The sequence below is a fragment of the Anguilla rostrata genome, chromosome 11 (assembly GCF_018555375.3).
Source record: "Anguilla rostrata isolate EN2019 chromosome 11, ASM1855537v3, whole genome shotgun sequence".
Classification (NCBI taxonomy): Eukaryota; Metazoa; Chordata; class Actinopteri; order Anguilliformes; family Anguillidae; genus Anguilla; species Anguilla rostrata.
In genome coordinates, this window is record NC_057943.1 from 23,476,528 (window position 1) to 23,487,026 (window position 10,499).

A 10,499-nucleotide genomic window follows, 5' to 3' on the forward strand; every position below is an offset into this window, starting at 1 on the left:
ACATCAAAAGCCTGACAGCCTGGAACTGAATATAAAAAAGTGCGACGCACCACCTAATTAACATTTTTCAATATCCACTGTGGTTGCCAGGACGCTAAACTAAAGCAAGTGCCATTAGCCAAAATAATGAATAAATCGAATTAATTAACGACGTGCAAGAGGGTTGTCCAGCATTTGCGGGCTGGACGAGCAGACGGCAGTGCTTAGACGGATCCTCGCTCAAAAATCAGCTAAGTTTAGTACAGCAACAAACCGTGAAGCCCACGATGAGTTTTTCAACCTTTGTATGTTGACGCTGTTGTTCAGCCCAGGCTCTCCCTTTCAGACGCTGGTAAGCGGATAAGGACTCTCCAAGCCTGAGTGGTGGGGGGCTTTCTCTGGAGCTTGTGCTTGTTTCCAGCCTCTTTCGCCCTTTAATTATAATCGTTGACAGCAGATAAACCCTCCCGCTGGACCAACCATTATTAATGAACACATGAGCGTAGACTGAACGAGCGAATCGTCGGACCTTGCTGACAAGGAAATAGCCTAGAGGTATTGGAGACTAGACTATTACAATGCAGCACGTGTGTACACCTAACGTGCAAGGCTGCACATTGACTGTAGGGTCCGTAATGTGTCTCCTTTCCAGTGACATTTTATGTGCTTATACCCACTGGAAAGTGAGGTCTTTAGTTGTTTAATTCTTCAGCAAAGTTCAGATGGAGAACCTGCCTCCGATTAGCATTAGGCTAGCATAGGTTAAGAACCAAACATAACGCCTCTATGATTAGCCGGGCACCCTAATTTGTAATGCACAATGTCACAGATGGACAGTGCCTTAAGAAAGCTGAAATTTGAATATATTTAAATTGAATTTTTTCTATTCCTATATAAGTAACTTTCTATAATGTCAAAATGCTAAATGTATGCCTTCAGAATCATATTAAAAACAAAAGCCTAAAATTGATTTAATTGATGAGTACACAGTAAAATGTTCAGTGTTAACTCAACTCTTACAAAGTATGTATGGTCACTATTGAGTTGACTTAATGCTGGAAATTTTAGTGTGTATTTAACAATAAATCTATTCCATTATACCTTTTGGCACAGGCAAAAGCAATCGCATGACCAATGACTGGTCATGGTATTGGTTTTGCACCAATCAGTGGTTGTGTTAGTTTAGTTTTACATGTGGTAAAAGGTTTTGCACATCACATGCTAAAGGTCTTGTAAATCTGGCCCTAAATTTGTTAACAAGGCCCATCTATGTTGATTTCAAATCCACCTGTGTTCAATTGTGTCTGCCACACTGCCCTGATGACCAAGGAACTGCCTATGAATTTAAAATTGAAAGTGTTACGAGGCAAAAAGCTGGAGATGGTTATAAAAAGGTTGCCAAAACTTTGACCCTTCCTAGGTACACTATTATTTTTAACAAACTAGAAAAACTGGGCATCATGGCAATTGTAATAGAGATGACCAAGAGGCCAGCTGCAACACTGACAGACTGGCAGCACTCACTGGCTGAAATGGGAAACTGTCCAGAGATCAACAACTGCTACAGATGTGGTCACTTTTGTAATGTGGCTAGATGGAGGCCACTTCTGAGAAAGGCCAGCAGTCAGTCATATCTGCAGTTTTCCAGAAGCCATGTGACACTCTGAGAATTTCTGGAAGAAGGTTTAATGTCTGATGATATTGAAGTGGAGCTTTTTGGCAATGTGCAATGTCCGGTGCAATGTTCAGTGCAAACCAAATGCGATTAAAAATTCCAGTTTTACAGATGGACATATAATTTGGTGTGTCGCACACTGTCTGACAATGTAAAGCTAGCCCTGAAAACCACAACTGGTAATTTGTTGTATTATTATTGTTCACCAACCAAATTCCATCTTGAAAGTAGCCTAGTTGGGCAGGAAAACAATGGACCTTGCAACACTGAACAAGATGTCTGGGAGACAAACAAATGCCTTACTAAAGACTCAAACTCATTTTGCAGAGAGAAACTGTACATCATGAAAATGATTTCAATAGGGCTTATTGTTTGTCGTTTGAATAACATTTTGCTAGGACATGCAAGAAAGTACAAAAAAAAATCCAAAATAATAATAACAATAACATTTTGAAATTTAGAAATATTTTTTTAATTATAATAAACTTGTCATTGTATTGGCCCTTGTTTAAGAACATGCTACCTTAAAGTGTAATGTTCTGTAGTTGTAGTTCAGATTGGGCTCCCAGAGACCAAGTATCAGTTTTATCAGAATTATTTATTTTAATTAAATGTGCACTTCAGATGATATAGCAATGCATCTTATCACATCAACAAATGTTTATTAATCAGCTATCTAGAAAAGGTTTTTGAGTGATATTCACAGGGCATGAGAACACAAATCGAGTCTACGATTAATGTAATTTCCAAAGAACAAAATTACAACAAAAGGGAAAATTTAGCCGAACAACTGGCTAATCCCTTCTCTAGCTCGCAGCCAAATGGAAACAAATTAAATAGTACATTGCACCAAGCATGAGCCTGTAGCTTAATTGGATGTTAAGTAATTAACCATCCTTTAACCAGAAGCAGCCTCCTCAATTCTATGCTTTAATTAATCACCAGGGTATTCTCAGAATGTTTAATTACTCAGGAACTATCGACAGCATTAATTAATATTAGCCTTTAGTAGCCAGATATCCCAGAGCAAGTCCGTAAACAAAGTGCATCCAGCCGACCCTTTCTGCTGTATCGCCGGCACAAGCAAGATTTACGACCTCCTCCCAGTAAAACTTGTGTGTGGGTGAAATCAAGCACGATACATATCACAAATAGCCACGGCACAAGTCCTCCCTGTTCATATTCAGAAGATTAATTGGTCCTGTTGATCAATGTCAGTCTGCCATTTTTTTATTCCAAATACATTGAGTCGTTTCGGGTGCTCTTTCAATCTGAGGCACGGAGAAATTGAGACGCTTCTCATCCCATTAAAGCCAGACTTCTGCCCACATCCAATTTGGGAATGGTAATGCAATATTGCCGTCAGCTCGTTATTTATTTAAGTGCCACAAATTTGGACCCCCATTTTAATGAAAGGTCAAAGCGATGCATTTCACTGCATAGTGTGTTTTTTTTATGGCAGAACAATCGCGGATATATTTAGAGGCTCGAGCCGCGGCAGAAATTTTTTAGTCAACAATTCAGCGCTTGCAATAATTCTAATGGCCCAGATGCGGGTTGAACCGCAGCCACAAATGGGATGTATGGTTCAGCTGGCACTTGATTTATACTGTGCTAAATAAATGTAATTATGCTGGTCTCTTAATGCGATTAATGCGCTGTCCTTATTTGATACCGTCGTCCACCTCATTGTTAATGGACCGGCGGCATCCGCAGTCCCTGTGCAATTAGCATAGTTTCCCCTGAGCCTGTGTGTGGCCCTGGGGCATCTGTCTCAGTCCCGGTGGCCCTACCCTGGCATAAAATTCATTATAGCAAAAAAAGAGATGTTAAAAGCAGTTTGAGCTAAATCCCTACTCGCTTTCTGTCACACTGATTTATGTTTTTAACTTTACCCACAACACAAGCAGAAACCCAAAGCGTGGATCAACTCAATCACTCAATTTTCATGACCCGAAGTCCAATCTCAAGACAACAGCTTGTTGCCACAAATGCCTCTGTTTGTTTGTTTCACAGTTACCTTTCATTGCTGCGAGATATTTATGAGTATACCGATCTGTTACCATTGTTTTTTAACGGTACCTATAAAATCCAGGTTTTGCACTGAGGAACTCACAGTGCCTTGAGATAAGTGCCCATAATGGAATGTAGATAAATGCGGTGAAACATTTTGCTTGTATGAGCGCCCCAGCAGCTCTAATGCTTGAATAATCCTTTTTTGCATGTATGGAGCCATGTGTTGAGGCTGCCGTTAAATGTTTTTTAATACCAGAATAATAACTTAGCTCCTGCTGATACTCTTGGCAGTTCCTTGCAGCTTAAAGACTAAACCCTCCAAGTGAAGTGGACTAAAATGCATGTTCTGTATAGACATAGACATTTTATGTGCTCCAGCAAAGATGCAACTTTTAACAGAAGGGAGCCATCCTTTTTTTTTAAATGTTCTTTACAGACTAATTCAAGCCATCTGTTACAGAGAACATCTGACTGTTCGTTCGGGGGGAAGAAGAAAGCCTTCTAAAGTATTCAAAGAGCCTGGAATAAAGTCCACAAAAGGTAAGATTAATCTGCTGCTCCTCTGAGACTCTGCTGGTACCAAAGGTATGAGAGAGAGGTGCACTATGAAACTATTAAGATGTTTCCAGGGAGAAATGAAATGCGCAAAAAAAAATGTATCAGAATGTGGTTGGCTCCCACAGCTCCCAATTAAAGCCGATGGCCACAGGAAGCTCTGTAATTACCCATGGTTCAACATTCTCCTGTCGGGGGGAGCGGGGTGGTGGGGATAGGAACCAGGTGGGTAACTGTGCATCTCAGAAAGTCTGCTTAATAGCTTCATGAATCCAGTCGTGCGGAAGGAATGCCAATACGCTCAGCCATTTGCACCTGCCTCTGTGAAATTCCTTAGGCTCCTCGTTGTCAACGTGGAGGTAATGTCAAAAGACAACACTGTCTAATAATGGTGTGTATTGTTATGTCCAGACTGTGAATACGTGTGATTATTTATTTATTTAGGTTTTTTGGTGTGGTTCTGCCGTGTAATTAATTGTTGTACTGACATTTCCGAACTGGGAAGTTATTGAAAGAATGTAGCATTTCTCACTGTAGAAATATCTGTTGAATATCATATGAAATCATTTAAAATGATAAAATACAAATATCTCATTCAAAATGGATATCAAAGGCTCAAACCACTGTCCAAGAAGTATTAAATGATTGCTTCTCCAATATAGAAAAGACAGTCAAGGTTTAATTAAAGGCTCTAAAAGTGAGGGTCTAATTACAGTACATCAAGTAATTTTATGTGAGGAACATGAGCAATTAGCTATTCTTATATTTGTGGCATTTAAATCGGATAATTAACCAAGGAATAATTTATCACAGAATGCAGCTTTTTGACAGGTCTGACTGCAACATGTTTGGTGCAACATGAAGCACTCTGCAGCCTCAGATTTTCACATGAGAGACTCTCAGGTTGTTCATTATAATGACTAGAGATTTATTTTTTATTATCAAGGAGTTTCATGTCACCTCATTAGTCATAATTCCTGGTATAATTTTTTTTTTTGTTTTCTACTTGGCTGTTACAGATATTTGGTTACTTGCTGTATGCCTTCTGTGTCCATGGTTGTAGTATCTTGAATTATTTCTGTTGTTTCCCCCCCCCCAAAACAAAATCGCCAATCACAGCACACCACCAAACATGAAGCCTAGGCAACCAGCCAAGCAAACATTTTGCTGGTTGTGTTCAGGTGTGAATGTATCTTTTGTCCCCTATTCCTTTGGTACAGAAGTGGTTACAGCCAGTACAGTTTGCAAGTAAGATTCAGTAGGGACTGGAGAGGTGTCATCGATTTAAACATCAGAACCAGAGAGCATCCAAAAACGGAGATGGAACTAACGTGATACTGGAAATCAATGGAGAGTGGAGTAGTCAGATTGTAGTTCAATATGTCATTCAACGATTCAATAATATTCACAAAACAAACTTATTGTTACGTTCTAATAATTTTCTTGACTGACTAGGTAGGAATAATCAACTAATCCAAACATGTGACTTTTTGTTTGTGAGCAAAATAGTTATCTTGTGCAAAGATTTTATTAAATCATATTGGCTCCCATGAAAAATAGAATATTACCTCTGCGTAATGTTGTAGTTCATGCAGACAGGAAATCCAGCAGCTCTGCTCCCTCTTGGTTCTCGTCCTCTCTGGTACATCCTTGGTAAACTCTCTTGGGTGAGAGTGTCACCACAGTGGTGCCACGGTGACCAAGAGGATGGATCCCTTAGGCCCCCAGGCCAGTGGGATCTGCTGTGTTTGCCCCACTGTGTCTCGTCTTAATTCAGTGACCACACATGACCTCTCTCTCTCTCATCACTCACCAATGACCCTAACTGGTCACTGTGCAAGTTTTCTTGTTGTCTGTGGTTTGAAAAGAAAAGGTAGCTTGACGTTTTTTTTTGACGAGTTTGCCTGAGCTTTCCTGAATTGATATTGCATCATTGCTGCAATGACTGACAGCACTGACATGGCTGGCAAATAACATGTGTAATTCAAAATTGGGACAATATGGGGGAAAAGCATTAGAAAAAGAGGTTAATCTCCAGACAGACACTAGCAGACTGGAGTCCCTACAGGTAGCCAAACAATGTTCTTTTACACATTTGCCAGTTACTAATAAAGATTTTTAAAAACAGGGTCTGTACTGTGCTTTCCAAGCAAAAGCAGTGATTTTTTCACTGCTAAGGCTCTCTCCAGTCCTTCCTTTTGTTTTAAAAATTTAACAGAGAAAGAGTCTGACCCACTCACCAAAGTTTTACGACGGGGGCATTTTTCAGACTGGAAAGTCCATCTCGTACAGACAGCTGAATGCTGTTCGCTCCATTGCTCTAAATGTTTTAAAAGCACTGTTCTGCGGATTAAGCCTCCATCAAGCACGACACATTGAACACTCAATGTCAGATCAATAAGGCAGAAGTTCCTCCCTACCTCTTTGCTCTGTCTTCTGTCATTGACGAGCATGATTCACTTTAGCTGGAGGTCTGCCTCCAAAAGGAATGGAACAGTCAGTGTATGTGAACAGTGTACAATTTTGAACCTTCTAAAAGTTGTTGGGTCTAAAAAAGTAATAGATTTAGTCATTTGTCTTTTTTTGGAGGGGGGTTCGGTGGTGGTTTTAGCCTCATTACGTGTGAGCAAAACATCTGCTAACGATGATTTATACCATGCAAGGAGCCCAGAAGATTCAGCACGGCCAATATAATCAACGCAAAAAAAATAAATAAATAGGGTAATGCGCTGTATAACAAAACAATGAGGCTGAGGAAAGGGAGATGCGGTAAAATGCTGATGCAGGGCTCCTCCGACGCGAGGGCTGAGGGCTCTGCAGGGACGGGACGGCCCGGGCCGGCGCTCTCCACCGCAGCTGCAGCCGCGCGAGCCCCGCGCGTTAATTACAGAACCCGCGCTCCGGCAACATACGGGTTCAATCAGCACTTCTGCAGCTGCGCTTACTTCCGACGCCGTCCCTCGCTCCCTCACCGTTCCCCTTCGCTCGTGTTTTATTGCTGTTCGCGCACCACCGCCTGACACCAAGATGAATTACCGATGGCGGGGTTTTTTGTAACCCTAAAGCATGCGATGTGCATATTAGCGCTTAACAAAGCATTTATATCAGTCGGTTGATGTTAAGACTAACATTAATAAATGTGGTAAATGAGTTGTAGAAGAAGAAGATGAAAGATTGCCAGATTGAGAAAGTGTGAGATACAAAACAATAATATCCATAGTTCGGAAATTTTTAGAATGAATTGCACGAGCGCAAACATTTATTGTATCTTATTGTAGTGCATTAATTTCTGAAATAGTCATGGTAATAAACCGGTTCTGATGTCATCACTGTTTATTTACTACAGAGATCATTAAGGGTTATATAAAGGGTAATGTCTGTCTTTCTTTTTTTTTTTTAGTCTGTGGTGGTTAACCTAACATTTCACTGTGTGCAAAGGGAGAAGCATTTTATATGCACTTTATATTCCATTCAGTCACAGGGCTGGAAGGGGCAGAGCTATCACCAGCCATCTGTATCATCAGCGAAGATGCTCAGTTATAATTGAAGTAGCAAACAAACAGTCACATCCTGGTCCGGGGCAAATATCTTCTGAGAAAAATTACACATAGGCCTTCTGTTGTCCCACACAAGCTCGTATCAGATATGGCCTTTGGGGCCCGGCAGTGCAGTATCACCCCCTCTGGAGTGCAGAGCACACGATGCTGAATTCTAACTAAGTTATAATGCTCATTGTAATCCAGCATGCGCAAACTAACATCATACTGGATTTAGGACCTGTGTCTCCCTCAGGATCTGTGCCCTGATTGTGGCTTCCATCTCCTGTTTAAAAGATGCTGAATTTAACTCGCAATCACATTTTGTATTCAATTCACAGTTCTGGATCCATCAAACTACTACGACCACCACAACCAAACACTCCCTCCTTTCCAAGTTTCCCCAAATCACCAATTTGATTTCTATCATAGGAAGATGGACAACCACTGGGCTGGATAGTGGATACTGAGGTGAAATGTTGCTGACCCAGTGAGACAGGATGGCAGTTTTTTTTTATTTTCTTTATGTAAGACACCCTGGGGTGTGTATATGATATTTCCATTGCACACAATGACAGTCTGTACACGAGTGGTCTACAGTATGGTTTCTCATGACAAATTGGGTCAAGTATTCTGAACAGTAAATGGCAAGTGCCTTTACCTTTAACCAAAGTGCTTTTGCACCTTTCAGGATATTGTTGTTGATTATATATTTTTCTTTTTTTATCTCAAAAAATCTACAGAAATTAGGAGACAGTAGCTTTGACCTTGAAGCAGCTAACAGAATGCAGTCCAAAATTGTGATGAGAGAGTGAGCTTTCATGAACCACATAATGGGTGGAGCTACAATAAGCATCATTGAATTTTGGACCAATCAAAACCATAAAAAAACAGCCCCAGAGCAACGGGTGCCCATGCACTGTACGTTGGGTTATATAGTGTACCTATGGATATTAAAGTCATCTGATGAACTTGCTTAGAGTTTCTTCATTGTGTACTTGTGGCAAAACTCACTTCTGCAGCCACATCTTTTTATGTGAGTCCCATCAATACAAGAATTCTGACTTTAAAGGTGTTAAAGGTATTCTCTTGCCTGGAATGGGTTGCATGTCTCTCTGGCAACTGTGACAGTTATATGTTTGTGTTCGGACAGATCTGCAATTTTTTTCATTTGACAACACAGACACTGAACCCAAGCATGTATGTGAGCTTCACTTATTCTCACACATGTTTGTTTTGGTAATGGAAAACCAAACTTAAACCGCACTGTAGCTGTTTGCCCAGTGATACCTCATGGTAAGCTTGTGATAATAAATTTGCCAAGTCCATATCAGGACTCATTTGCATAAAAATACCTTCCTATTCAGCAGTGTGCTGTTACTCATCACAATTCAAATAATTCTTTCCTATTTCAGGATAAAAGTAAGGAGTGTTAATTGATTTAAACACGGAGAACAAATATTTGTTCCCTGTGTTTAAATCATTAACAAGTACATGTAGCAAGAATTGTGTCACCTCCACCAGTTTCCTGAAACAATTTCATAGACAGAAGGTAAACAGATAAAATGCTGAACCTTATCTTTCTCTGTTTTGGTTTATTTACATACAGTTATTCTTGTACAGTTTAAGTACACATGCCATTTTAAAGCTTTCTCAATGATCAAGGTATACAACATATTCATTTTTAAAAATTGATCATCGGCTCTTTACAACTATCAACCCTAAAGCCAGTGCCATCATATCTTAATGGAAGAACTGAGTAATAATTCAAATCGCAAAGTACCATGGGTTCCGTGGTTTACATAAGATTTTTTTTTTGTAATGTAACATAATCCAGGAATGTGAATTTTAATAATCTCATTCAGAAAAGCAAAATGGCCACTTGTAAATTGGTGGGGGCATTGTAATTAGTCTTCACATGATTGATCTTCGCAAGGCAGCCTGTTCTCCATTTATTCCTAGTCCATTGATGTTCCTACTGTATAGGCTTTGAACAAAGGAGTTTGGCACCATATTCAAAACAGCTCCTGTCAAAAGAGGGACAATTTGGCAAATCTGGCTGATTGTCAATATATTATTATCATGTAATATACTACAGCAGTAGATTTTGAAAACACCCCTGCACATCCCTGAGAAGAAACCTGTTACTGACCAAAACATACAATCAGGTGAAAGAATTTGCTCTGAATATTTGTGAGAATGGATGTTTCTTGTAAAAAAAAAATAAATAAAAACGTCTGTAATCTACGCAAATTTTACTGGCGTCTAGATCCTTTAGTCAAGCAACTACTTTACCCAATATTTGTTCTGGTTACAAATTAACTGTTGTTTCTTAACATAAGAATAAATATAAACTGCTTAAATTGCTTAAAGAGGGATGTTTGTGTGTGTCAGATGGAAGGATACCTGCTCCAGGTCCTTCTCCTCCTCCTGAATGTCGAAGGCCAGCTCCTGCTGCTCTCTCCCTGCCTGCAAACCACAGAGACGCAGGCTGTTCACTCCCGTATGCAGACAGCAATGCTGGAAGAGTGGGGGATCATAAACCACATAATGGGCAGGGCAGGGCTATTGGGGGCTGTCAATCACTGTCAGTCACTTGTATGAACCAATATAAAGATTGAATACACTATCAATCAATCACTCTCTCTTTGTTTTTGTAAAGCACCAAATACTAAGTGGTTCTCACACACACTTCACAATGGACATTTTCCAGAAGGAAAAAAAGAAACAAACCTTCA

General features: G+C 40.0%; 2 long non-coding RNA genes across 2 annotated transcripts; one reads left to right on the top strand and one right to left on the bottom strand.

The window, feature by feature from the left end:
- LOC135234344 (uncharacterized) lies at positions 1–10,292 on the top strand. Its single transcript, XR_010324090.1, has 3 exons — positions 1–331; positions 4,131–4,210; positions 10,156–10,292. It is a non-coding gene; the product is annotated as an uncharacterized LOC135234344 (long non-coding RNA).
- On the bottom strand, positions 9,337–10,305 carry LOC135234343 (uncharacterized). Its single transcript, XR_010324089.1, has 2 exons — positions 10,168–10,305; positions 9,337–9,788 (listed from the first exon to the last, which is right to left on the bottom strand). It is a non-coding gene; the product is annotated as an uncharacterized LOC135234343 (long non-coding RNA).
- Positions 10,306–10,499: the final 194 nt, after the last annotated feature.